The 27,339-nt window shown below is 37.7% G+C and overlaps 1 protein-coding gene across 2 annotated transcripts in view; it reads left to right on the top strand.

Moving 5' to 3' along the window:
- The window catches only part of KIFAP3 (kinesin associated protein 3), a 212,944-nt gene that overhangs the window by 87,782 nt on the left and 97,823 nt on the right, over positions 1 to 27,339 (top strand). The gene's annotated exons all lie outside the window — the stretch shown is intronic.

The following is a 27,339-nucleotide window of genomic DNA, read 5'->3' as shown; positions in this document are numbered from 1 at the left end:
GATTAGTAAGACAGTCCTTGCTCCCAAAGGGCTTATAGTATAGTAGAGAAGATAAGAAAGATATTTACAAATAACTATAGTACAAAATAATACTATAAATATATAAGAGGTACAAACAGGGTGTAGTGAGAGTTCATGGAAAAAGGAAATCAGTTCTGGCTGAAGGGATCAGAGAAACCTTCATAGGGGTGGTGAGATTTGATCTGAACCTTGGAGAATGGTTAGGGTTTCAGGCAGAGTATGGGAGGGGTGGGAGGAAGGATCAAGTTGAAGTATATAGAAGAGTATTCCAAGCATATAAGGAAAGATGACTTATTCATCTAATTTCATTTCCTACAGTTCAATGTTTGTAATTATTGTGACATAATAAAAGTTAACCATTATCTGTCAGACTTCAGCATCCTAATATTGTTTTCTTTGGCACATATTTCTTTATTGTCTGCTTTTTCTTGACTTCATAGCATTTTGCTATATGGGATATCCCTGTTAGCATGGCCAGTACTGTAAGCAAATGAAAAGTAATTTTATTTATATTTAGAAATCTTAACTTTAATATATCTAGAAGCCTTACATGAACTGTTAATGAACCATCGTTCTTCCAGTATATTTTTACAAGTTATTAGTTAACTCTTTTGTGCATTTATTGATTTTTTTGGCTCATTCAAGAATAAAATACTAATCCAAAGGAGGACTTTGTTAAAAGTTCTTAAGTCACTTGACCTATATGTGTATTTTAGAATGCTTCCCTGTGTCAATGTATCCAGAGATGTAAAATGCTGAGAAAATTCTTTGTCATAATATATCCCTTTGGCCACTAGAGAGTACATTGACAGTTTCAAAAGTATCTTGACTAACTTAAGTTCCCCTCATCCTTTTTTAGGGCTTAATGTATCAAGGAAGTATGTAAATATGTAGGGGCTTTCCAAGTTGGGAGGGGGAGAATGAACAGTGCAATTCCCTGAATGTGCTGGCTGGCATTCCCTTATTCTTCCATTCCCATCTCAACCCTGAACTACATGGACAATGAGCTGGGTCTTGAAGGGGCGGTTATTGTTATTGTTACTATTAACATTTTGTCTAGCCAGGCCAAAGCCCCAGAGCAGACCATATGACTATCCTTCCTATCTTGTCAGATCATCTACTTGAGTCGTCTTGCCATCCATCCTGCGGCTGCCACGCTTTCTACTATGTCATACTGGCCCATTAGAAAGCATCTCCAGAACCATCGGTTTCTATGATTCCTTAGTGCTTGCCAGTTTGTAGCTCAGCTCCATTTGTAACACAAATTTAAAACATTTAAAAGGAAATGCAATTAGTGAGATAATGAAGCACAGAATCTTATATTAGACAGAAACTTTAGAAATGATCTGCATCCACGTCTAGGGCTGCATCCCAAAGAAATCACACAAGTGGGAAAAGGACCCGTATGTTCAAAAATACTTATAGCAGCTCTTTTTGTGGTGACAAAGGGTTGGAAATCAAGGGGATGCCCATCAATTGGGGAATGGCTGAACAAGTTGTGGTATATGAATGTTAATGGAATACTATTGTGCTGTAAGGAATGAGGAGCAGATGGACTTCATAATAACCTGGAAAGACTTATATAATCTGATGCCGAGTAAGGCGAGCAGAATCAGGAGAACATTATATATGATTATAGACACACAGTATCTCTGATCACTAACTTTGATAGACTTGGCTTTTCTCAGCAACGCAAAGTTGTAAGACAACTCCAAAAGACTCATGATGGAAAAAGCAATTCACATCCAGAGAAAGGATTACGGAGTCTGAATGCAGATTGAAGCAAACTATTTGCTCTCTTTTTTTGTTTATTTTTGTTTCTGTATTGTTTCTTCTTTCTCATGGTTCATTCCATTCGCTATAGTTCTTTACAACTTGACTATTGTGAAAATATGTTTAGTGTGAAGGTATATGTAGAACCTATATCAGATTGCATGCTGTCTTGGGTGGGGAGGGGGAAGGAGAGGGAGAAAATTTGAAACTCAAAAACTTGAGGAACTGAATTGTTGTAAACCAGGGCTGTCCAAAATGTCGCTTGGGGGCCACGTGTGGCTTGACTGGCAGTGTGATTTATGCGGCCCACCTACAAGCATAGAAATTTACATAAATGCTTTAGTAAACGAAGCCAAGCTACCTTCAGAGCTCTTGCTAAAATGGCAAAGGAAAATATATTGTCTATTGTTTCAATAAAAACCTAAGGTTGGACAGCCCTGTTGTAAACTAAAACTAAAAATAAATAAATAAAAAAAATCTAAAAAAGAAATGATCTACATCAAGCCTTCATTTTACAGATAAATAAACTGAGTCCCAGAGAGAATGACTAGCCCAAAGAGAGTACACACAACTTATGATTAACAGAGTAATACTAGAATTTAAGGCTTCTGACACTGAGTTCAATGCTTTTATCACTGTGCCACACTAATTTTCTAATAAATTTTCAAACGTAGTAAAATGGTAAATATATGAATAAACCAAGCAATACATATTTAACAGGTTCTTATGTTCCGAAACTAACAGAATGAACTTCAAATCTGTAAATGTTATAATATTTTTCCATTATCCCCTCAATCAAGTTCAGGTGGAATTATTCCTCATTGGCCTCAAAATTTTATCACATAATAGTTATGAATAAGTACATGTTTTTGGATACTTGTTTAATCATTTACTATGTGTAATTTCTTAATACTTTAGTTTTTCTACTTATTTTAAACTGAACTATTAAAGATGTCATTCAGTGAGGCAGTGTGGTGTAGTTAGAAGGCATGCTGAATGTGCCATCAGAATGTTATTTCACATGCAGGTGTGTTGAAAATGACATTATGTTGAAATCATGGCCCTGCCACTTGCCACCACTGTAACCCTCAGCAAATAACTTCACCTTTCTAGGCCTCTGCTTCCTCCTTTGGAAAATAATGGCATTGTACTAGAGAATCTCTTAGTTTCCTTTCCTCTATACATTTCTTATCTTAAGAAAAATTATTATTTTAAAAAATCAGGGCCACCTACAGCAAATCAGCCAAAACCCACATGAGGTTCTCCATGTAAGTATATTATCAAGTCTATCTACACTCTAATTCATTTTACTACTGAAAATTTAATATATCCAAATATTATTTTCACATTTAAAATTTGAAGAATCAGCTTCACAAATGTGTAAGTAGTATTACCCTAAAATTAGGTTAAAAATACTAAATTAGCAAATAAGTCAGTAATATCAGTTAATAAAATGTAATCACATCAGTTGATAAATGATGATGATAGCAGTAATTGACATTTATGTTGTGCTCTGCAGTTTGCAAAGTGTTTTACATACATTATCTCATCTGAGCCTCGCAGATTGGTGGTGCTAAATACAAACTTCCACTTCACAGTTTTGAGTATTGTTGACCCAGGAATAAGCATTTCTATCCAGTGGTGTAGTGACCATAGATTTTATTATTTTCATTTACAGGTGAGGAAACTAAGGCTCAATGAGGTCAGATGACTTATATGTGTAGTCATGTGGTTACTTGTCAGAAGCATTAATTGGTAAATCAGTGGCAAGCATTTAACGAGGGCTTGCCATGTTCTAGGCGCCGTACGAAGCACTAGGATAAAGAGATAAAAACAGTCCTTGCTCTCGAGAAGCTCATAGTCCAGCGGAGGGGATAAACATGCAAGCAACTATGAAGAAGTTAAACAAGGAACAAGACAAATTGTGATCTCAGTGGGAAGGTACTAAGATTAAGGAGAACTGAGAAAGACTTCTTGCAGAAGGTGAGACTTTAGCCGAGACTTGGAGGAAAGTGGTCTCTCAATAAACATTAAGTACCTACTCATTAAAGTCAGAGTCAGCTGGTGACTCAGTGGATAGAGCACTGGGCCCAGGATTAGGAAGACTTGAGTTCAGATATGGACTCAGACACTTAAGGAGCCATATGACCCTAGGCAAGTCACTTAATCTCTGATTGCCTGACAAAATGAATCCACTGGAGAAGGAAATGGCAAACTGCTCCAGTACTGTTGTCAGAAAAACTCCAAAAGGGGTCACAAAGGGCCAGATATGATTGAAATGACTAAACAACAACAAAGTGCCTAATACGTGTCAGGTGCTGTGCTAAGCTTTGGGGTTAAAAAAATGAGGCAAAAGACAATCCCTGCCCCAGGAGCTTATGATTAAATTGGGGAAACAATATGTAATCAAGTATATACAAGCAATCTATATACAGGATAAACAGGAAATAATGAATGGAATGAGAGGTTGGGAAAGGCTTCCTGTAGAAGATGAGATTTTAGTTGGGACTTGAAGGAAGCAAGGGGGAGACCAGGAGGCAGAGATGAAGAGGGAGAGCATTCCAGGCATAAGGAATAGAGAGAATGTCTGGCATCAAGAGATGGAGTATCTTGTTTATGGAACAGCAAAGAAGCTATGTCACTGGATCAAAGAGTATATGTTTAGGAAGAAAGTATAAGAAGACTGGAAAAGGGGTTGGAGGAGAGGTTATGAAGGATTTCAAACACCAAAGGATTTTGTATTTAATCCTGGAGGCAATAGGAAGCCAGTGAAATTTATCGAGTGGGGCGGGGTGGGGGGGGGTGGTGACATGGTTAGACATGCTTTAGGAAAATCACTTTAGTGGCTGAATGGGAGGTGGATTGGAGTTGAGACCTGAGGCAGGCAGAGCCACCAGCAATAATCCAAGGGTGAGTCAGAGGTGGTCAGAGGAGAAAAGGGGGCATATTCTGTGAAACTGATAGGCCTTGGCAACAGAGTGGGCATGGGAAACAAATTGAGGAGATTCCTAGGTTGCACACCTGGGGGACTGGGTGAATGGTGTTGTCCTCTATTGTAATAGTGAAGTTTAGAGGGGAAAGGGTTTAGAGGGAAAAGGTAACAAGTTCAGTTTTGGACATATCGAGTTTAAGATTTCTATTGGACATACAGTTTGAGATGTCTGAAAGGCAGTGGAGGTAGATTTGAGAATCATTGTCATAGAGAGCATTAAATCCGTGGGAGCTGATGAGATCGCCAGGGAAAATAGTATAGACGCAGGGGGAGAGAGGAGGAGGGAGAGTATTTCAAGCATGGAGTGATAGCCACTGAAAATTCTAGGAGTCAGGAGATGGAGTGTTATGTGCAATGAAATCCATATCATTGAATGACAGAGTATGTGGAGTAGAGAAGACATAAGAATACTGGAAAAGTAAGAGGAGAGCCAGTTTACATGTTTTGAACACCAAACAGAGGATTTTATTTTGACTCAGGAGGTGATAAGGAGCCACTGGAGTTTATGAGTAGAGGAGTCACATGGTAAGGCTTACACTTTAGGAAGATCAATTTGACATCTGAGTGGAAGATGGATTAGAATGGGAAGAGACTTAAGGCATGAAGACCCAACAGCAAGCTATTGCAATCCCCACCAGCTAGTCCAGGAATAGGGTCATGAGGGCCTGTGTGAGGGTGGTGGCAGTGTCCAAAGAGAGAAGGGAGTGTGTGGTAGGTGTGTTACAAAGACAGAAACAAGAGGATATGGGGGAGGAGGGCTATGAGAGAGCAGATAGTCAAGGATGATTCCCAAATCGCGTGTGTGGGTTACTGGAGGACAATGGATACCCCCAATGGTAATAGGAAGGTTGAGAAGAGGGGAAGACTTGAAGGCAAAGGTAACGAGTTTAAGCTGTGTGTGTGGGGGGGGGTACAGAGTTTGAGACCTCTGATAGACAATTGGAGATGCAAGAATAGAGATCAGCAGTTAGGACTGATGAAACCTGAGAAGCATCATCACAGAAAGATTAATTGAATCCATGGGAGCTAATGAGATCATCAAGTGAAATACTATAGAGGGGAAAGAGAAGAGGACCCAGACCCAGACCCAGACAATAGTCACAAAAAACTAGAGAGCTAAAGGTATCAAGGAGAAATGGGTGACTGACAAGTGTCAGAACCTGCAGAAAAGTCAAAAAAAGGATAGGGATTGAGAAAAGGCCATTAGATTTGCTAACTTTAGAGAGAATAGTTTCTGTTGGATGATGAGTTAGGAAGCAAAACTGCGGAGAGTAAAGATGTGAGTGAGAGGTGTGGAGGTGGAGGCTTTGATTGTAGTCAGCCTCAAGAAGAGGGAACTCGTCGAATTTTCTCTGTAAAGTAAGAGACAGGGGTCCTTAGCTAAGGTGGGGGTGGCAAGGCAGGAGGAGATTTGGAAATTTGAGGAAAAAAGGAAGGTTGGGAATAGTTACCAAGAGGCAATTGAAAATTAATTAGGAGGCATAAAAAGGACTGCCTTATTGCAATGAAGGCCCAGTTGAAGTTAGCTGGCATGAACTTGTAATGCATCAGATCAGCCTGTAATGAAACTTCTTCTCGGCTGCGTTCAGAAACAGAGGTAGGTAGATGGTAGGGAGGCAGATGATTTGAATATTCTAGGACTAAGGTTTATTCAGAGAAGAGCAACTTAATACAACAAAGGACGAAAAGATTCAAAAACTTTGGCAACAGATTGGATATGGGGGATGAAAGATAGTGAGGAGTCAAGGATGTCATCTAAGCTGTGAGCTTGGGGGAGCAGAAAGATGGTAGTTGACAATAATAGGGAAAGTTGGAAGGGAGAAGGGTTAGGGGGAAAGATAACAAGTTCTGTTTGGGACATTTAGGCTTTAAGATGTCTACTGGAAGTCCAGTTCAAGACATGTGAAAAGCATTTGGAGATGTGAGACTGGAAGTCATCAGAGAGGGTAGGGCAGGATGGGTAGATCTGAGAATCATCAGCATAGAAATGGTAATTAAATGAATGGGAACTGATGAGATCACTAAGTAAGTAGTATAACACAGAGAACAATAGAATCGAAATGTCTAAACCTGGGTTGAAGTTGGAAAGGTATGTGTGCAGGTGAAGTAAGATAGGGTTAAGTGGCCTGAAGAGATACTGAGGTATGGAGAGACTGGAGAGCTCTGGTTTAAGAAGAGGGTGAAGGAAAGGAAGGAAACAGTGCCTACTATGTGTCAGACACTGTGCTCAACCCTTTACAAATATTATCTCATTTGATCCTCATAGCAATTCTGAGAGGTAGGTGCTGTTATGAACTCTGTTTTACGGTTGAGGAAACTAAGGCAAACACAGATTAAGTGGTTTGCCCTTATAATCACACAGCTAATAAGTAGCTGAGACTAGATTTTAACCTAGGTCTTCCTATCTCCTTGGTCACTTTGCTGCTTCTAGTGGTGAAGCATAGGGAGAGATGCAATGATAGATTATGATCACAAAGGGAAAATTGGAGTTTCTAATTAGGAAAGTGGAACATTTATGGGTGACGGTCTTGAAACATTATTAAATGTATATGTGTGTGTCTTAAGGAGAGATAGAATTTTTAAAAATTTTCCCTCAGAAAAAGTTGAAATAATATATTGCACTTTTGAACCTATATCCAGCCTTAATTTTAAAATGGTACCTTAAATCCTACCCTCCCTCCATAGACAAGGCATCAGTGATCAAACATGAATCCAGCAAACTTTATAATTGAGAGCAACTTCATTCTTTAGTCTTGTTTCTTTATATATAATGTAATTTACTTGAAAGGATAAATTGTTTCCTTTTTTATATTTTTCTAAGTACTTAGGAAGTACCTGCTACATAGTAGTCACTTAATGCATGTTTGTTGATGACTGATTTGTGTTCTGCTTTACTGTTAACTTGAAAAGAAGGTTGTGACCTTTCATTATGGTCAGCAGTTGAGCCCTGCCTGGTCATTAATCACACTTCTAGATTTCACTAAATCTGCTCTTTCTTTATGCTTGCACACTGATCCCTGCATGCATAAGAGAAAAGGAAATGTGTGGGTCAGTGGAAGTGGTCACTAGCCACCAGTGCATGTAGCTGTCTTTTACATGATTTAAGACATATACTGTGCAAGTATGTTCACATTCTTTTTTTAGTCTTCCAAGTGGATCTGTCAGCAATTTTTGTAGATTCTTGGTAATGTCAATTTAGGTCTTGACTTGAAGTTAGAAACTAATACCATTATGATATGATATATGATATGATATGATATGATATGATACGATATGATATGATATGATACGATATGATATGATTACTAATGCCATTATCTTATAGCAATATGGTACCCTTTTTTCCTATGGTTTTTCTTTCTCCAAAAGCTGCATAAGGCATCTGGTTGCTAAATTTGGGAGCTTCCTCCAAGAATAAAAGCAAAAATTTCAAAGCCTAGTTTAACTATATAGCATAGCAAGAATCATTTCCTTAAATATATATGCATATATATATACATATACATATATATATATATATATATCTGTAGCTGTTCTGGTAGATCAGGTGTGTTTTAACCTGGATTTTTAGCTAATCATAGTCTCTTTCACCATACTTATAGAGAAGATGCTTTGATGTAGACTAGACATGATAGAACATTAGGCAGATTAAGAACTGGTCGAGTGACTGAATCCAAAGAGTAGCATAATGTCCCAGACAAGGAGAATAAGAGTCTCATTTTTCTAGGCCTTGAGTAGACATTTTTTCATTTATGGGTACCACGATTTAGAAAAGATACTGATAAACTGGACAGAGCATCCAGAGAAAGGTACCAGAATGGTGAAGAATATCAATGTCATGCCATGTGACAACTGGTGGAAGGAACTGACAAAAAGAAGGATCAGGGGAACATAACATCTGTCTTTAAGTATTTGAAGGATTATCATATGAAGTAGGGATAAGACTTGTTCTTCCTAGCCTATCCATAGAGAGTAGCAATAGTAGCAGTAGATGTAACTTACAGTGTGGCAGATCTAGACTTGTTGTAAGGAAAAAGAAACTTCACCCAAATTAAGAGTTATCTAAAACTTGAATAGGTGGCTTAAGGAAGTAGAGAGCACTCCTTCATACAGGGGGGAGAAGAAGTCTGCATGCTTAATTTCAGTGGTTTTATAGAGGAGATTCAGGTATAGGATGGACTAGTTGGACTCAAGTCTCTTCCAACTCTAAGTTACATCATTTTTTGATTTATAAGCAAGCATGTGATGTGTTAAGCATTATGCAATGTGAGTGGCCACAAAATATATTTTCTTTTGTTCTGCTAAATATTAAGTAGTCATGTCATCATAAGTGCCTTATAATTGAAGGAATCTTATAGTCTATTTTCTAGCACAGTTTTAGTTTGGCTTCCTACCTGATGCAAGAATCCTCTCTGCAAAATACCTGATAGATGGTTTTCCTTGAGTACTTGCAGGGACAGTGAGGCCACTGCCTCCTAAGGTAGCCTATTTTATTTTTTAATTATATTTTTGTTTATTTCATTCAATATCTTCCAATTACATTTTTTAAAGTTTTAAAATTTATTTTTTTAAATTTTGAGTTCCAAATTCTCTTCTTCCCTCCTTCCCCTTCCCCCCTCATTGAAAAAGCAAGCAATTTGATATCAATTAAAACATCAAGTCATGCAAAACATGTTTCTGTATTAGCCATGTTGCAAAAAAAACCAAGAAAAAATAAAGTGGAAAAAAGTATGCTTCAGTCTTTATTCAGAGTTCATCAGTTCTCTCTCTCTGGAGGTGGATAGCATTTTTCATCATGAATTCTTTGGAATTGTCTTGAATCATTGTCTTGATTGGAATACATAAGTCTTTCATAGTTCATTTTCCTTACAATATTCCTGTTACTGTGTACAATGTTTTCCTGGTTCTGCTCATTTCACTTTGCATGAGTTCACATAAGTCTTCCCAGGTTTTTCTGAAACTGTCCTGCCCGTCATTTCTTAAAGCATGTATTCTACCACAGCCATTCCCCAATTGATGGGAAGTCCCTCAATTTCTAATTCTTAAGCTGCTATAAATATTTTTGTACATATTGGTCCTGTTCCCTTTTCTTCCATCTCTTTGGGATGCAGACCTAGTAGTGGTGTTGCTGAGTCAAAGGGTACGTATGCATAGTTTTATAATTCTTTGGATATAGTTCCAAATTGTTCTCCAAAATAATTAGACCAGTTCACAATTCCACCAGCAGTGTATTAGTGTCCCAGTTTTGCCATGTCCCCTCCAGCTTTTGTGTTTTACCTTTTCTCTCATGGTAGCCAATCTAATTGTGAGATGGTATCTCAGAGGTGTTTTAATTTATATTTCTTTAATTACTTGTGATTTAGAACATTTTTTTCATGTGACTCTTGGTAGCTCTGATTTCTCCTGAAAACTGCCTGTTCATATCCTTTGACCATTTATCAATTGAGGAATAGCTTTTATTTTTATATATTTGGCTCAGTTCCCTATATAGTTGAGAAATAAGGCCTGTATTAGAGAAATTTGCTGAAAAAATTTTTCCCAGCTTCCTGTTTTCCTTCCAATTTTGGTTGCATTAATTTGTGCAAAAGCTTTTTAATTTTGTGTTATCAAAATTATCCATTTTACTTCCCATGATCCCCTCTCTCTCTTGTTTGGTCATAAACACCTCCCTTATCCATAGCTCTGACAGGTACATTTTTCCATGCTCTACTAATTTAAATATAATATCGTATCATATATCATATCATATGATACCCTTTATATTAAATCATTTATCCATTTTGACCTTATCTTGGTATATGGTGTGAGATGTTGATTTATGCCTAGTTTCTTCCAAACTGCTTTCTTTCCTAGCAATTTTTATTAAATTGTGAATTCTTACCCCCAAAGCTTGGATCTTCGGGTGATTATCACTTTATAATATACTTTGAAATCGGGTACTGCTAGGCCATCTTCCTTCACTTTTATTCCTTGATTCCCTTATATTCTTGAACTTTTTTTCTTCCAGATGAATTTTGTTATTATTTTCTTGGCTCCTTAAGTAATTCTTTGGTAGTTTGATTCTTGTGGCTCCGAAAAAAGTAAATTAGCTTAAATATCATTGTCATGAGCAATAAATATTTCTCCAATTGTTTAGATCTGTCTTCATGTGTGTGAAGCTTATTTCATTTTTAAACTGTTTTCTCTGTTTCCAAATTCTTCCTCATATTATGCCACATGGTTCTTTCCTGAAATTTCTACTAACTGTTTTTAATTCTCTCTGGGGTTCCAAATATAAAGTTTAAATCTCTTTTATATGTTATGACTTGAGAAATTTGGAGACAACTTTCATGTATTTTTCTCTCTACTTACTACAACTCTTCTCTTCTCCAGGCTAAACATCCCTAGTCCTTCGGCCACATAATATATAATTCATACTTCCAAAGTTCCCTGTTACTGTCAAAGATACCACTATCCTCCCAGTAACTCAGGCTCACAAACTAGGTGTCATCCTTGATTCTACACTCTGTCTCTCCATCCTCGTATCCAATCTCTTGCCAGGTTCTGTCAGTTTTACCTTTATAACATCTCTTGAATCTGCCCTTTTCTCTCTTCTGATATTGCTCCCATCCCAGTTCAGGTCCTGATCACCTCATGCTTGGACTATTGCAAAAGCCTGCAATTGTGTCTGTTTACCACAAGTCTCTCCCAATTCCAGTCCGTCTTCCACTCAGCTGTCAAAGTGATCTTTTTAAATTGACCATCTCACTCCCCACCCCCACCCCACACACACTGTCAATAAACTCTAGTAGCACTCTGTCACTTCTATGACCATATATAAAATCCTCTGGTGTTCATAGCTCTTCATAACCTGCCTCCCCCTCACCTTTCCAATCTTCTTATATTTTATACCCCATCATGTATTCCTCAGTCTAATGGTACTGGTCTCCTTGCTGTTCCTCAAACAGGAATTACATTTCTCAACTCCAGGCTTTTTCACTAGCTGTCTCCCATGCCTGAAATGCTTTCTTTCCTTTTCTCTGCCTTCTGGCTTCCCTGGACTCCTTCAAATCCCAGCTAAAATCTCACCTTCTACAAGAATCCATTCCCTCTTAATTCTAGTGCTTTCCCTCTGTTGATTAATTCCAACTAATCTTATATATAGTTTGTACATAGTTATGTTATGCATGTTGTTACCACCATTAGATTGTGAACTCCTTTAGAGAAGGAATTATTTTTGCCTTTTCTTTGTATCCCCAGCTCTTAATACAGTGCCTGACTGACTCTATAGCCAGGACTTGTGTTTCCATTTATTACTGTTAAAATCTGTCTTAGTTTTTTCATATCATTTTAACCTTGCCTAAGATATTTTTTAAATCCTTTAATCCTTTTTTTAATTCATCATATCTTTCTTAGGTTTGACTCATCAATCTATTTAATCTGTATTCCTTCTATGTATTCATGCAGGCCACTGGCAAAAGTATTGAACAAGATAGAGCCAAGGATAGTGCCCTGCCACATATCAGTAGAGACTTCTCTCCAAATTGACTTCTTTAACATTTCTAAAGAACTGAGAAATCACTGGGATGGGTACTGTTTCCACCAGTACATGTCAGTTTCTTCATGCCTCTAAGTAGTTTCATGAGTTGCTATAACAGCCCCTCCCCAACTCATTATTTGATGGCCAGCCTTCTGGGGATGAACCTTTCCAATCTAAGCTATTTCACAGTAAGTAGTCTATTACTGGGCCCTCACTTGAAGCCATTTCAGCTTTATAGGGCTGCCAGAGCTGACCTCTAGGTTAGCATTGATCCATTAATAAAGATTCTGGGTACGGTGTTTAAATCCACTTAATTGCTACTGTGCTGCTGGTAGCCCTCTCTTCTATCAAAATAAGGTGCCACTTCCTCTAAGAAGCCCTCTCTAATCCACTCAAATAAAAATGAACTATCCTTCAGATCTCTCCTAGAATGTTCAGTTTCTCCTTTGCCTTTAACATTCTCTGCCTCATTGTATAGATAGTTCTTTGTTTATATGTCCTATCATTCTTATTAGCTTGCAAACTTCTTGGAAGGTCAACTCTCTGTCTTATTTCATCATTTTATCCCTGTTGTTGGCACAATGCCTTTCATGTAGTAAGTGTCTAATAAATGTTGAATTAAAACACCTGAAGAAATCCAAATATATTATGTCTGTAGTGTTCTCCTGCATTGTCGACCTAGTAATTCTATCAAAAAGATTACTAATAGTAATGCAAATTTTTCTTAACTTGAATAATCAGAGCTGTTTCCCTATGAAAGTGGTTCTTTACTTAGGTGGTGTTGGCACATTTAGTAAGTGCTTTTGAACTGACCGACTGTTGCTACAGAACCCTTTAAAATAAAGTTAATAGAGTTAACTGTAATTTAGTGTAAATAATTATAACTTGCAGAATGTTGCTTATTTGAGCCTTGGACAAAAGTTTAGAAATTATCCCATTTGTAAAGTAAGTTCTTCCACTTCTTCAGTTTTTTTAAGCCTCGATACAGTTACTTGTGTCATAGTAATGACTGACCTCACTTTTCCTCACCCAGTATATCTAATAATTTGTCAGATCCGACTATTTCTACCCCCATATTATCTCAAATTCAAATTTTTTTACTCACATCCACCACCCTAATTCCTCATCACTTTTCCCCTTGATTTAGCACAGTGTCTGGTACATAGTAGGAGATTAATAAGTGTCTATTGATTGACTATTACAGCAGTCTCCTTTCCCTGCCTCAAGTTTCTCTCTCTCCTAAACTGCCTCTTTAGTGACTCCTGGATAAAATACAAACTTCTCTGGTTAGTTTTTTAAAATCTTCTCGCAATCTGACCCTAACCTACCTTTCCACCCTTATTTCATGCTATTCCCTTCTTCTGTACCTTACGTATGATACTACATCTCCTGTATCTTGAATGGACTTCCTCTTCATTGAATTCCTCTTTTCCTTCAAGATGCAGCTCAAGTACTACTTATGTGTGGAGCCTTTCCTGATCCCATCAACTGCTGGCAACATGATTCAGTCCACAGGCATTCACTGTGTGCCAGGCAGTATAAATACAAGCAGAAAGAAAGAAACCCTTGCCCGCAAAGAGCTTACATTCTAGTGGGGGAAGACAAACACATAAAAGGAAGCTGAGAAAGAAGGAGAGGTAGGGAGGAGATGAAGGTACTGGCTTGAGGAATGGTAGAGAAAATTTGGAACCAGGAGTGAAGCTTGGAGAGAGATGAAGACATGATTGGCCTGGACCTCTTCCTTAAAATGGAGGTTCTGGGGGCAGCTAACCAGAGAGAGAGGCCACAGGGGTCAAGGGCCCAGGGACAGGGCAAGCTTCCATAATGAAGAAGTTTTTATGGTATGATAGAGAAAGGCCTATGGAGAGCTATGAGTGCAGTCCAGAAAGGAATAAAGACTGTTATCTTGTGTTTATTTCTTATATACTTGTATATGTAGATGCTGTCTCCATCTAATAGAATGTAAGCTCCTCAAGAGTAAGAATTATTTCATTCTTTGTATTAGGGTCCCCTGCACCTAATAAAGTTTCAGGCACACAGAGGACCTGAAATACTTTTCAGTTAATTCATCTATGAATTAATCAAAAGCATTAGTTGTCTAAAGTAATACAGTACCAGTGTTGGCTAAGCTATATTTTCAATTTTGATTAAAACTATTATCTGCATACTAGCATGATTTTTAAAGGTCTCTTATAAATCTTTGCTAATTTGTGTAGGTAGTTTATGCAGAAAGAAAGTGCCTTTATTAGCCATGCCGGGAAATTTAGGATTCAGATCCAATAGCATATGTTGTGCTTATTTTTTAGTTACACATCAGTCATTTACAACAGGAAGCTGAGATTTCATTCAGTGCAAGGTCAGGCCAAACTGACCTTTTTAGAAGATAAATTAATACTGCCTAAAAATGTTCCAATTTAATATAAAAATATGGGGAAGAGAGAGCATCAGATCCAAGGAGAGCAATTCCAGAATTGGTTTTGTGATTCCTAATAAGGGGACCTGATTTCTCTTGATCTATGTAGGTTACACTTTAGTAATCTGGGTCTGAGGGTATTTTCCAGTGCTGTAGAAGCATTTCATCAACATGTAGAGAGTTGTTCCAGGTCAAGAGTTAAGTGATAAATGTTTGTTCTCTTCCGGTCAAGACAAGTCTGATTTCACTTACTTTTGGAGATGGCCAACGCTGATAGTGTTGCACTCCCTACTTTGATCCCTTAAAACTTAAGTATTATTTCCTCTGCCCATCACATCAGATGTCTTTGAAACAACATTTTAAAAAATTTTGGCTTTCAACATCTACAATTCTTTTATGTTCACATTTTAAAATAATGCTTAGGTGTGATTTAATTTTGAATTCCTCAGAAATATCAGCTGATGCGAAGACTATACTTACACGTTAGCTTGTAGATTGGGATTTGTGAGTAGAAGTATTGTATACTTCCCTTAGATACTTGGGATGGTTCACCGCAAATACTATTTCAAAACTGAGATAATGCAAATAAAACACAGTATTTGCATTTAGCTAATAATTTTTGGTTGTGAACTGCGAGATATTATACACTTTTGTTCTAAGTTGGTAATCCCAAATGCTCTTTTAAAACTGAAGAAGTGCCTTGTGTTTAAATTAGCATGCTTTTGCTTTTTAAAAACCCAGTTGCCTTTATGACAGCTTCTTTAAATAAAGCTGAAAGAAGATTTTTTTCAAATGACTTTTGAATTTTGGCCTTTTTTGTTACCAAACTTGTTATGGAATTTCACACATCTGTTTCAGAGAGCAGCTCCTCATAGGCTACTGCACTATTTCCCAATGTTAATAGGCCTCATTTATCCTATAAAAAACCCTACATTTTCCTACCTGATCAAGTGAGCAAACAATAAGGGTCAGATGTGGCCAACACCCTAACACAAAGCACATGTCTAGCCGTCAGGGTGAGGCAAAGTCATATCAAGATTGCTTGAAGTTATTAATGGCAGTAAAATTTATGCTTCCTCCTGTTTTCCCAATTAAATCAAGAAGGCTTTTTTTTAAGGTTCTTCTGCAGCAGCTGGTTCTAATATGTTGTGTGTGAACATTGCCTGAGGTGTCTCCATTTCTGTATAGTAAAAATTGACTAAAGCACATTAAGTAATAGGTCAATGGAAGGGACTTATTGGCTAGAAAATAGTTACTATTAAAGGGGTTTTGTCCTTATTCATACTATGGGAATGCATATTTATATAGTATTTACATTCTTGCTGAAATTTGCTATGATGAAAACCACTCCCTAAAGTGCTTCTTTTTATATAACATTTGCTGATCTGGATATAATAAAAGAATGTTACTTAAATAGGTAATAAAATAATGGAAGACATTGTGTTGAAAAGTTTGGAAAAATAACATCATGGCAAAGTGTGGCAGTTGTACATAGTAAAACATAAATTACTGAATTTTACACAAATGCACATTTAGTTTGCATTTTTAATGTGTATAACATCCTCTTGATAAGTTTACAAGTTCAGTAACTTTTTGGTTTTTAAGTGAATTAATTGGACACACAGAATACATCATTACATCAGTCATCTAATCAGAAAATTACCTGTAAAGCCTGACATTTTTCATATTTATCATTGACCTGCAAATTCTTTAGCTTGGTCATTTTTGATTGATTATTTTTCTCAACTCTTTCATAGCATAGATAGCATGGATGTATTATGGATCTCAAATGATGTTGTAGAGCTCAGCCAACCCCATTGTTTTATACCAGTAGAAGCTTAAACATAAAGGAGGAGGGATGGGACTAAGCATTTCCATACCCACTTGTATGTACTAGGTGCTGTGCTAAGCACCTTTTTTTTAAACAGATCTCATTTGATCCTCACAACAACCCCACAAGATAGGTGCTGTTATGCCCATTTTATGTTTGAGGGAATTGAGGCAAACAGCAGTAGCTAAGTTACTTGCCCAGGGTCATATAGCTAATAAATGAATAAGGCCAAATTTGCACTCAGAGTTTGCTTCCTGATTCCAGGCCCAATTGCCTGAAAAATAAAAAGCATCTGATCTTTGTATGCAGTTTCATGTGTGCTTTATTAAGCTAAGACACAGCAACTAGTTTGAAACTGATCACTATATAGTGAAAAAATCCAAGTAAATGACACTTAATAAGTGTTTGTGGAATTTAATTGAATTAAGTGCATCAGTTTAGCATATGTTTATGGAAACAACTTGCTAATCTTACAAAAGAAGTAGCCCTATTTTATGTACTTCAGGGGTTCTTAACCTTCCCTTGTTCTTGGACCACTTTGGCAGTTGATGAAACCTATGGACTTTTTCTCAGAATAAGATTTTTAAATTAATAAAATAATGTAATTTTTCCCCATTCATATTCAGACCCCTTTGGGGTCTGTGGAACCCAGGTTAAGAACCCCAGATCTAATGATATTCATTATGACATTTAAATAGTTTTGAAATGTATGTATGTGTACATACATACACACACAGAGACACACACACACATATATATGTAGATATATGCATATATATATATATATTTCTATATAAAACCATAGTCAACCTAACAACACTTATTTTCTGAAAATATTGTGCTAGATAGATATTCCAATTTTGATCAGCCCAATAGTACTGTTACTTCAGTACTGCTCCATTTTGATACAGATGTGGTCATATTGCCACACTGCTCTCATCTGGATTTGGAGTCTTTGTTGACTTCAAAGGGAGTCCTGTATTTAGAAGGCAGACATGGGGTGTGGAGAATGAGAATCTGGCTAATAATGTGGCCCATAATTTGTGTTCTCACTCTCTTCACAGAGTGTTGGTCTGGGTCTACAGCAGAAGCGGAAATTTGGTTTAGAGTTCTGGTGTTCAGAACTCATATTTTTACTTGACTGAGCTATAAATGGAGAATACAGGTCTCAAAATCCCAAACTTCTTAGAAAATTAGTTTGCAAATGGCCCTTTACTAATCACTTCAAAGATTGAGTGGGGGGAGGGGAAAGAAACTGAAGACATTTCTAATTCAAAACCTAATCAGTATGTATTTTGCCTTTTAATCAGCAGAAAATCAATTGCAAAAGCAGCCCAGGGACCTTAGTTGTTTTTTTTTTCTCCATTCCAGCTGACCTACAGCTGCAAATTTATTTTAAAAATAAAAAAAAGTTGTTTCCATAAACTCTTGAATGTATTTTATAACAGCAGTAATTCCCACAAAATCATTTACTAGAGTTAATGATTGGTTTTGTTAAGGCATTAACTGCCCTCATCTGGGAATGACCAAATTTTCTGGAATGGCTGTAGAAGTGCTAAGATAATTCAATAACATTTTCAAACAACGATTCAGTTAATTAATGGTAAATTCCTATGGAAATCCTATCGAAGTACTTATGACCTCCGCATTTAATGCCCAATGAGTTCATCATAATTTATGTTTATTACCACAAATACCAAAGGATTCCATAATGACTGGGACATTATTTTTTACCCTGCCCTTACTCCTTGAGTGGATTTGACTAATCCACCTCAAGTCATTAAGGATCTAGTTCTCAAAACTGTCAGTCTTTTTACTATGTTGCTTTAAGTTCATTTAACCTTTGGTGCCCCGCCAACATACAGGCTGTTGGCAAAGTAACCTTACTTGTTTGTGCTGCCATCAAGGTATAATTGATGTCTACTAGTCATAGGGGAACCTTTTTTGAAATACCTGTTATTCACAGGAGAATGCTAGCCATTTGGGTAGAGTTTGGGGCTCCTAGTGAGGTGTTTTACAAAAATGAACCCCCATTATTGCTTAAGAAAGCCATTTAGTAAGGTTATAAATGTTTTTTTCATTTTAAAATGGTACTTTTTAGAACTAAGCTAGGGCTTTTTATTTGAAAGATATGTAAAAGATTAGCTCATAATTAGGGATTAAACTCTAAACTTCACCCTGATCATTTAATCTCTCTTAGAAACTGTTTATTACTATGTGGAATGAAAAGCAGTAGAATAGGCTTTAAATAACAATCTGCTGACTGCCAGAGAGCCACTACCATACCCTAGCCACAGCTGTCGTTAGAGGAATAAGTACAGGGTAATTTCAGAAACCTTCCCATGTCACATCTTCCCTTCCTGTCCTATATTGTTGTAACCTTTTGTTAGATGGAATCATCTGACAAGAAGTATTTTTTTGTGATGAAATTTACTAAGTGTATGTATTGTATTCATATTTAGAAAACTTATTAGTTACTTGAGAATGAAAAGAGCTATATCATGTAACTATGTTATTGGCAATGTGTAGAATCAGTAAGCTAGGGTTCAGATTACTATACTGATTGTAACATTTGTCTATAAAGCCCTTGTTTGCAATATCTTTCCCCCACAACGTAGACTGCAAATTTCATTGTCTATGGCTTGTCTCATTCCATAAACAGCAGAGGAGGGAGACAGCACATTTATCCAGACAATTCTATTATTCAGTCAATCCTAGAAACCTTCAAGATATTTCTACTAGATACATCAGCAATTCTCTGCCATACTCCTTAGTCTCTCCACATTAACACTGGGGCTTAAAGCAAGGACAGGGAGGCTTCCATGACATTATTTGAGGTCTAAGCAATGATGCTTCCATATAAACCACATAAGGTAGTCTGAGTACATGAAGGGCTAGATGTAGAGGAGTATCATAGAAAAACATCAGAAAACAAATCAAACATCTACAACAAACTAAAAAAAACTATTCTGCCAAATAAACCTAGTCATCTACCAGATCTGATGATGGAGGCCACATTAGTCAGGAAAAGCCATCCATATTTTTCATTTCTTCTTCCACCTCCACATCATGTTTCCTTTCTTGACCATCCTCATTCATTCTAGAAAACATGGGACTAAGAACTAGTGGAAGAGCTACAAGGCTCCTACTCCTCCCAGGGGAAAACCAGGGGCCAAAGGTGAGACACAAGTGCTAGGCTTTGCTCTACTCCATAGCCTGGAGAGCTGAGTCAGAGGCAGAGCCTCAAGATGCTTGTTCTCTTTCCAGGGGTCAAGAAAACATTTAAGAGCTAGATCATATCAGGCGTAATTGATGGAAAAAATGCTCAGAATAGAAGATCATACTGTATTCATTTTTTGTTGTCTATTAAATATGTTTTATTCCATAGAGCTAGATGCAGTCTTTAAAGACTCCTCCAACTAGGTATACCCCTTTGGAGAATTTATGGGAGAGCATGGGCAAGATTTGTAGCTGATTAGAAGACATGGATGGGTTGCAATTTGCACTTGTTGAGGAAATGCTCATATTGGTGATAATGATATAATAATAGCTGGCTTTTAATATAGCACTTTAAGGTTTGTGAAACACTTTACAGCTACTATCTCATTTGGTACAGAAATCCATTAAAATATTGAAGGGAAAATTTGGTAGCATAGAAAAGTGCTACTTAAACTGACGTGGGCTTTCTTGGGTATAGTGAGTTCTCCCTTATTCTAGAGAGCCTCAAAAGGAGGCTAATTGTTATGGATGTCATAGAGGGGATTCCTGTTCGGGTTTGAGTAGATGGCCTCCGATGTCCCTTCTAATTCTGAGATTCTGTGATTCTATGGGTATAGGATGAAACCCTAAATAGAAAATGATGCATCTTCTCCCAACCCATGCCTCTCGTACAAAGGATAGTAGACTAATATCTAACATCTTTTACAACTAGATAATTTGACTCTTATCTTTGCATGGAATACCCATTAGGTTTTAAGGACTTCCAGATGAGGCACCTTGGCACAGAGCTCTTGACCTGTTGAAATTAGAAAAGTTATTTACTTTAGTTGCCACCCTGCCTCATTTAACCTTCAGTGTTCTAGCGGCTGAGTCTGGAATTCAGTCAGTCTGCCTGTGGGTCCTATCCTGTTAACATCGATGCTCATTGCCCCACACATACCAAAATATTTATAGTAATACTTTTTTGAGGAAGTACACAACTGGAAACAAAGTAAATTTCCATCAGTTGAGAACAGCCAAACAAATTACCATACATGGATGTAATGAAATATTACTATTACAAGAAACTGCGAATATGATGAATAGAGAGAAGCATGGAGAGATTTAACATAAACTGATGCAAAGTCAAGTAAGCAGTCAAGAAAATAATATACACAAGGATGACAGCAATGTAAATGGAAATAACAACAGCCACAAAGCAATTAAAAATGAATGTTGTAAGATTACAAAGAACAAGTTTGGCCCCAAAGAATAGACATGAGAAAATACCTCCTCCCACTCCTTTGTAAAGGTAAGGGAATCTACAAGTGTACAAAACTGCATACATTATCAGAATTGTTATTATTGATTCATTTTGATGATTTTTTTCTTTTTTCTTTCTCTTTCATATAATTATTGGTTATATGAGATGGTTTTCTGGTGGGAGGAGGGGAAATTAAATTTTTAGATAAAATATAAGTAAAATTTATTTTTAAAAAACATGCTAATCATAAGAATCAGATAACTGAGAAATACTATAAGTTGGTAGGCTTTACATAAAGGTTATATAAATTAGCCATTTGTAGAAATTTATATAGAATATATAGAATTATAGGAATAATAATTTTTGTTACTTTCATTCATGTCATTAGTGTCCAGTAATTTTATTCTATATTTGATTACAGTACTAAACTTTTCTGTTGTCTATTTGAGCAAGAAGCATCATGTACAATTTTTTAAACTTCATAGATAGAATTTTAGAACTGAAAGTTAAGAAGTCATCTGGTTCAAACCTCACATTACAAATGAGTAACTAGGAACAAAAGGACTGAGATGACTTACCTGAGATCACCAAGTAGTTGTAGTCAGAACTTGGACAATAGCTCACATCTCCTGATTTCTGGGTTAGTCAGTAGAACACTTCCCACATTATCATACTAAAGTGCCTTTTTGGGATTCTTTTCTCAAAAACTTTTACTTTAATAAATGTCCTTTACCTTGCCCTTACATATTTTTTTTTACCACCTCTTCTCACTTCTGTCTTTAAAGGACCTACACTTGTAACCTCCTTTCTGGAACATTCACCCATTTGAGCAATTGGCTCCCTTTCTACCCATCCTGACCCCTTACTTTGGAACCTCTTTTTCCAAAATTCTTCTAATGTTACCAGCAACATATATGCTACTTAGCACATAGACTGTTATATCTGTACTTTCTGCACCCCTATTGAATTTTAACAGATTTTTACTATAATGAGCAACATTTACACTTGACTCTCAGCTACTGTATTATTATTGGTCCCTCATTTTTTCTGTTACAACCCAGCAAGTCCTGTTGATTTTAAATCACTTCTTATTTTTTAAAAAGCATTTTTAGTGTAATGACTAGAAAATAGAAAATCATTTAATGTAATAAAGCTGGGTAAATATTAGATGCACATAGGGTTTTGTCTACAGTGTTAGGCTTAGTAAGGGTGGAACTAGTCATGTTTAAGAGTTAGTTTTTTGACCCCAAATTGAAAGCATTCAAAGGTTCAATTTCTGAAGAAGTTAAATATAAAAGAATGCATTCTTAGTATAACATTAGGAGGGCTTGTCATTTTGCATGTGGAAGCTGAATTTTGTCTCTTCTTATTTTCATGAATCCTCACATGAAACTCCACCTTCCTTCTCAACATCTTTGTACTGGCTGTTCCTCATGACTGTGCTCTTCATTTCCCATCTGATGGGTCACTTTTGGACTTCATCATGCCCCCAGGAACCTCATCTTCCTTTAAGATCATTTCAGCCCTGGAACTCATACCACTCCCTGCCCCTAGGGCCCTTCCCTCCCTCTTGACCGGAGAGGATGGAGGGTGCACAGTGGAGAGCTCCTTCCAGATCCTTCATTTAAGGGAGGCATCTGGACTAGCTGCCACTTCATTTTGCACCCAACTGCACTGCCACTGGGTACCATTTACCCTCCCCTCTTTTCAGCTTCTTTTTAAGTATTGTCTCCACCATTAAATTGTGAGCTCCTGGAGGGCAGGAACTATCTTTTACTTTTTCCTGATCCCCAAACCTGCTATGCCCCCAGTTTACCTTGTATTTACTATATGCATATGTATATATTAAAATATATATATATATATGTGTGTATATATATATATATATATAATATGCTTATTTATGTACATGATATCTTCCCTGATAGAATGTAAACTCCTTGAGGTCAAGACAGTTTTGTTTTTTATCTTTGTATCCCCAGCACCTAGTATGGTGCCTGACATATAATAACACTTCATAAATGCTTATTGATTGATTATTGCTAAAGTTTTTTTTCTATTTTTTATGACGCAGATATACTTTCGCTCAGGCCTTCATCACAGGTCTTGCCTAGATTACCACAAATGGCCTAATTGGTCTTCCTCCCTCAAGTCTCTCCTTTCTCCAGTTTATCCTACACACTACTGCCAGAAGGATTTTCCTTAAGCATATATCTGACCATACTCCTTCCTTTAATACACTCCAAAGGTTTCCTACTGACTCTAGGACTCAGTTTTTAAAGCCCTTTACAACCTGGCTCCAACTGTCTTTTCAGCCTCACTGTACAATCCTCTCTCACCTCTGGAAGTTCATGCTACATCCCATTTGGCCTCCTCTCTGTCCCTTAGGCACTTGTTGCATCTGTACCCAGAGTACTAGGTAGAAGGATGAGTCAGATTTGAGAGATGTTGTAAAGGTAAAAATAGCAATAATTAATTGCCTATATGAGAAGGGAGAGATCAAGGATAATGCCCGGTTTGCAAACCTAGTACTCTGGAAGAATGGTGATGCCTTCAAGTCAACAAACATTTATTACAAATGAATTGAATTTAACTAATGTAGGGCTGTGTAAAGTCACCAGCCTCACCCTCTCCAGAGCCATCTGGGTCCAGTGGCAAGATATATATCAGGACAGCTGGAGATGGTCCTGGATGCAATGGGAAACCTCAGCCTTTTAAGGTCTTTCCCAGGTCTCAGTTTGACTGAAGCAATGCCCATTCAATGATTAAAGCTAGGTAAGAAATGAAGCAGAGAATGGCCTCTTTTACCTCCTCAAAAAAAAATCAATCTGGCAGGGGAAGACCTCTGCGCTATCAGGGCCCAAACAATGACCTAATGAAGCTTGGGCTGGAACCTATTGTTGGCTAGTCAGTGAGGGCCAGAGTGATTTGGGTTTAAGGCATGGTCCTTAAGAAGGAAATCTAGCCCCAAACCCTAAGATATCTTTCGAGGTTTCAGTGATCAAAATTTACATTCTTTTGGGCAGAACACGTGCAGGCAAGGTATGATACCCTATGTAATCAAAGGGAGAGGAGAGAGCAAGAGGAAGGAAGGAAGTGCATTGCCCAACTGGAACTGGCCAATTGAGTCCCCAGTGGGGCAGCTGTTACTACTCACAAGTTGTTGTTTGTCCTTCATTCTCAAAGAGAACCATGACATAAGGAAGGTGGTGATGTCATGACTTGCGAGTGAATTGGATTTAAGTGAGGGAAGGCTGTGCAAAGTCACCAGCCTCACTCTCTCGAACTCTTTTCCTTCCTTCCTCCCCGTAATCTTCCTTCCCTGCCTCCCTCCCTTCCCTCTATCCACATACAGTATAATACCTTTAACTACAGATGCTCTGCTCAAAGGAATATACATTTTGATCACTGAAACCTCACAGGATATCTTAGGGTTTGGGGCCAGATTTCCTTCTTAAGGACCATGACTTAAACCCAAATCACTCTGGCTCTCATTGATTGGCCAACAATAGGTCCCAGCCCAAGCCTCCCTTGGTTATTGTTTGGGTCCTGATGGCTCAGTGAGTGTAAACTGCAATTACTTCTGTTTTGGCCAGAAATAAACCCTGAGGGTCTTCCCCTCTCACATTGATTTTTTTGACTAGGTAAAAGAGGCCATCCTCTGCCTCATTTCTTACCTAGCTTTAATCACTGAATGGGCATTGCCTTGCTCAGACTGAAACCTGGGAAAGACCTTAACTTAAAAAGGCCAACGTTTCCCACAGAATCCAGGACAATCTCCAGTCATCCTGATCCATATCTTGCCACTGGACCCAAATGGCTCAGGAGGAGAGAGTGAGTCAAAGGCAGCAGATAAGTTAAGAAGGATGAGAATTGAGAAAATACCATCAGATTTGGCAATTAAGAGATTGATGGTAACTGAAAAGAGCTCTTCCAGTTGAGCGATGAAGTTGAAAACCATATATTGTAAAGGGTTGAAGAATGAGTGAGAGGAGAGAAAGTGGAGATAAAGAATGTAAACCATTGCCTCTTTGCCCCCTGGGATTTTGGCAAAGAAAGAGAAAAGAGTTACAGGATGATTTAACTTTAGGAGATGGCAAGATCGAGTGAAGGTCTTTTAAGAATGAAACAGACTTGTGCATGCTTGAAGGTAGTAGTAAAGGAAACAGTAGATAGGAAAAGATTGAAGATTAGAGAAAGGGAAATAGTTGATGATACAACTTGCTGGAGAAGGAAGGGGATGGGATCCAAGTCACATGTAAAGGTTTTGCCTTGGCAAGAAGGACTACCTCATCATCAGACTGGGGAACAGGATTGGAGAGTGAGAGATAATATCAAGGGAGCTTTGAGATGAGGAGAAAGGGGAGGTCACATTGAATGGTTTTATTTTTCTCTGTAAATTAAGAGGCAGGATCCTCAGGTGAGAGAAAGGGGGGGATGGAAAGTGTTATGGTTTTGAGGAGAAAAGTTTGAAATAGTTTCTGTGGGAAATGAGATAGAGAATCAATTTGAGAGGAATATAATAGATTTGCCTTGCTGCAATGACTACTCAGTTTCACTTGGATAACATGAATTTGTAATGTATCGAGCAGCACAGTTTGTGACTTCCTCCAGCTCTGGTCAGCAGCACATTAGTTGTAATTGAGGAGTAATCTAGGGCTGAAGTTTATGCTGGGGTAGGTAGGAAGAAGGACTCAAAGATTGATGGCAGTAAGGAGATGAATTGAATAGGGTCAAGATCAGAAAGGAAGGAAAGTGAAGTGCCAACAGGGGTAGAGTGAGTAGATGTCTCCATGAAGGAGGGTGAAGAATAGATTTAGGAGCAGTGAGGCCTAGTGAGAAAGTCACAGTCAGAGTGAGGTCAGTTGTTTTGATTGAAGATGTAGACCATTTGTGGGTAATGGAAAGATCCAGGATCTAGGATCCATCCTTGTGTGAGCAGCTGGGAAGTTTGAGAGTTTGAGACAGCATCAGTATGAATGCTGAAGTCCCCCTTTTTAAGGGAAAGAGTTGAGGAGGAGAGGAAGACAGCAAGTCAGATATTTAGAGAGTATCTGGTAAATCCTCTAATTTTACAAAGTAGGGAATAAATAGGTTAATTCCAGCTCTACCAGTATAACCTGGGCAACTTCTCCTTGGGCCTCAGTCTCATTTGTAAAAGGATTGGGTTAGATTAGGTGACTCTTTAGTTTGTTTCAGCTGTACATCTCCAATCCTATAATCATATGACTTGCCCAAGACCACATAGGTAGTAAGATGCAACAGTTGGGCTAGCAGCTGTTGTGGGGGTGACAGACAACACAAGTCCAACAAGAATGCTGCCAGCACAGGTTCTTTTGATCTGCTTTACTAAGGAAAGTAACTTAAGGGGTTAACAATCTTACTTTAATTCACATACAGATATCATTCACTTAGTTCAGGAGAAAAAGCCAACAACATACACAATATAAACAGACCCGATCACAATTCATAGTTACCAAGAAACCATCAACATCTGGGCTCACAAGCTGGAGGGCTCTTAACTACAGCTGCCCACAGTCTCCACATCAACACTCCTCCAAGAGTGAGAGCCCCCAGCAAACAACTCTGTTCTCTCTTTTTATACAGTCTTTAGACATCATCAAACATCATCTGAGCAACCAGAACTTTGGTGCCTCCTGTTGGCTCTGGCCGTAACTCCCCTTAGGGCTCTGGGGGCTTCCCGCCTCTCTCAAACTAGTGAACTAGTTTGCTGACCAGCCTGGGGTTTTGCACCTAGTAAGACTCAATCAAAGACACGTAATTAATTTCACATTCTAAAACAGTAAGAAAGTTCCACCTTAATTACCAGTACAGTAGCAGAGCTAGGATTCAAACACAGGGACTTCTACAAATTTGCTGCCCCATGCTATCTCTATTTAAAATCTACAATGATCATAAGAATAAATATTCTATTAAAAAAGTGTTCTAATACATCTAGCTTTGCCACTGACTTCAGGGGGTGTTTTTTAAATAAAAGTTCTCTATACATTTAAAGTTAGAACAGGATCTTTTAGCTCCTCTAATTCAAGCCCCTTATTTTTAGAGATAGGGAAGTTGAGTTATTGGTCCAAAGGCAATGAGCTCCAGAACTAGGTTTAAATCCAGCTCTTCTGACTCTAAATCCAGGGTCCTTTCTTCTCGGAAGGTGGTATTCAGTTGGAAGATTTGTTTTGTTTTTTATAGTTTCTACTCTAGAGCAGGGCTGTCCAACCTTAGGTTTTTATTGAAACAATAGACAATATATTTTGATTTGCCATTTTAGTGAGAGCTCTGCAGTAGCTCAGCTTCGTTTACTAAAGCACTTATA

This window comes from Trichosurus vulpecula, chromosome 4, assembly GCF_011100635.1.
Source record: "Trichosurus vulpecula isolate mTriVul1 chromosome 4, mTriVul1.pri, whole genome shotgun sequence".
Lineage (NCBI taxonomy): Eukaryota > Metazoa > Chordata > Mammalia > Diprotodontia > Phalangeridae > Trichosurus > Trichosurus vulpecula.
Note: the sequence above shows the minus strand (reverse complement) of the source record. Positions and strands in the feature narration are given on the sequence as shown.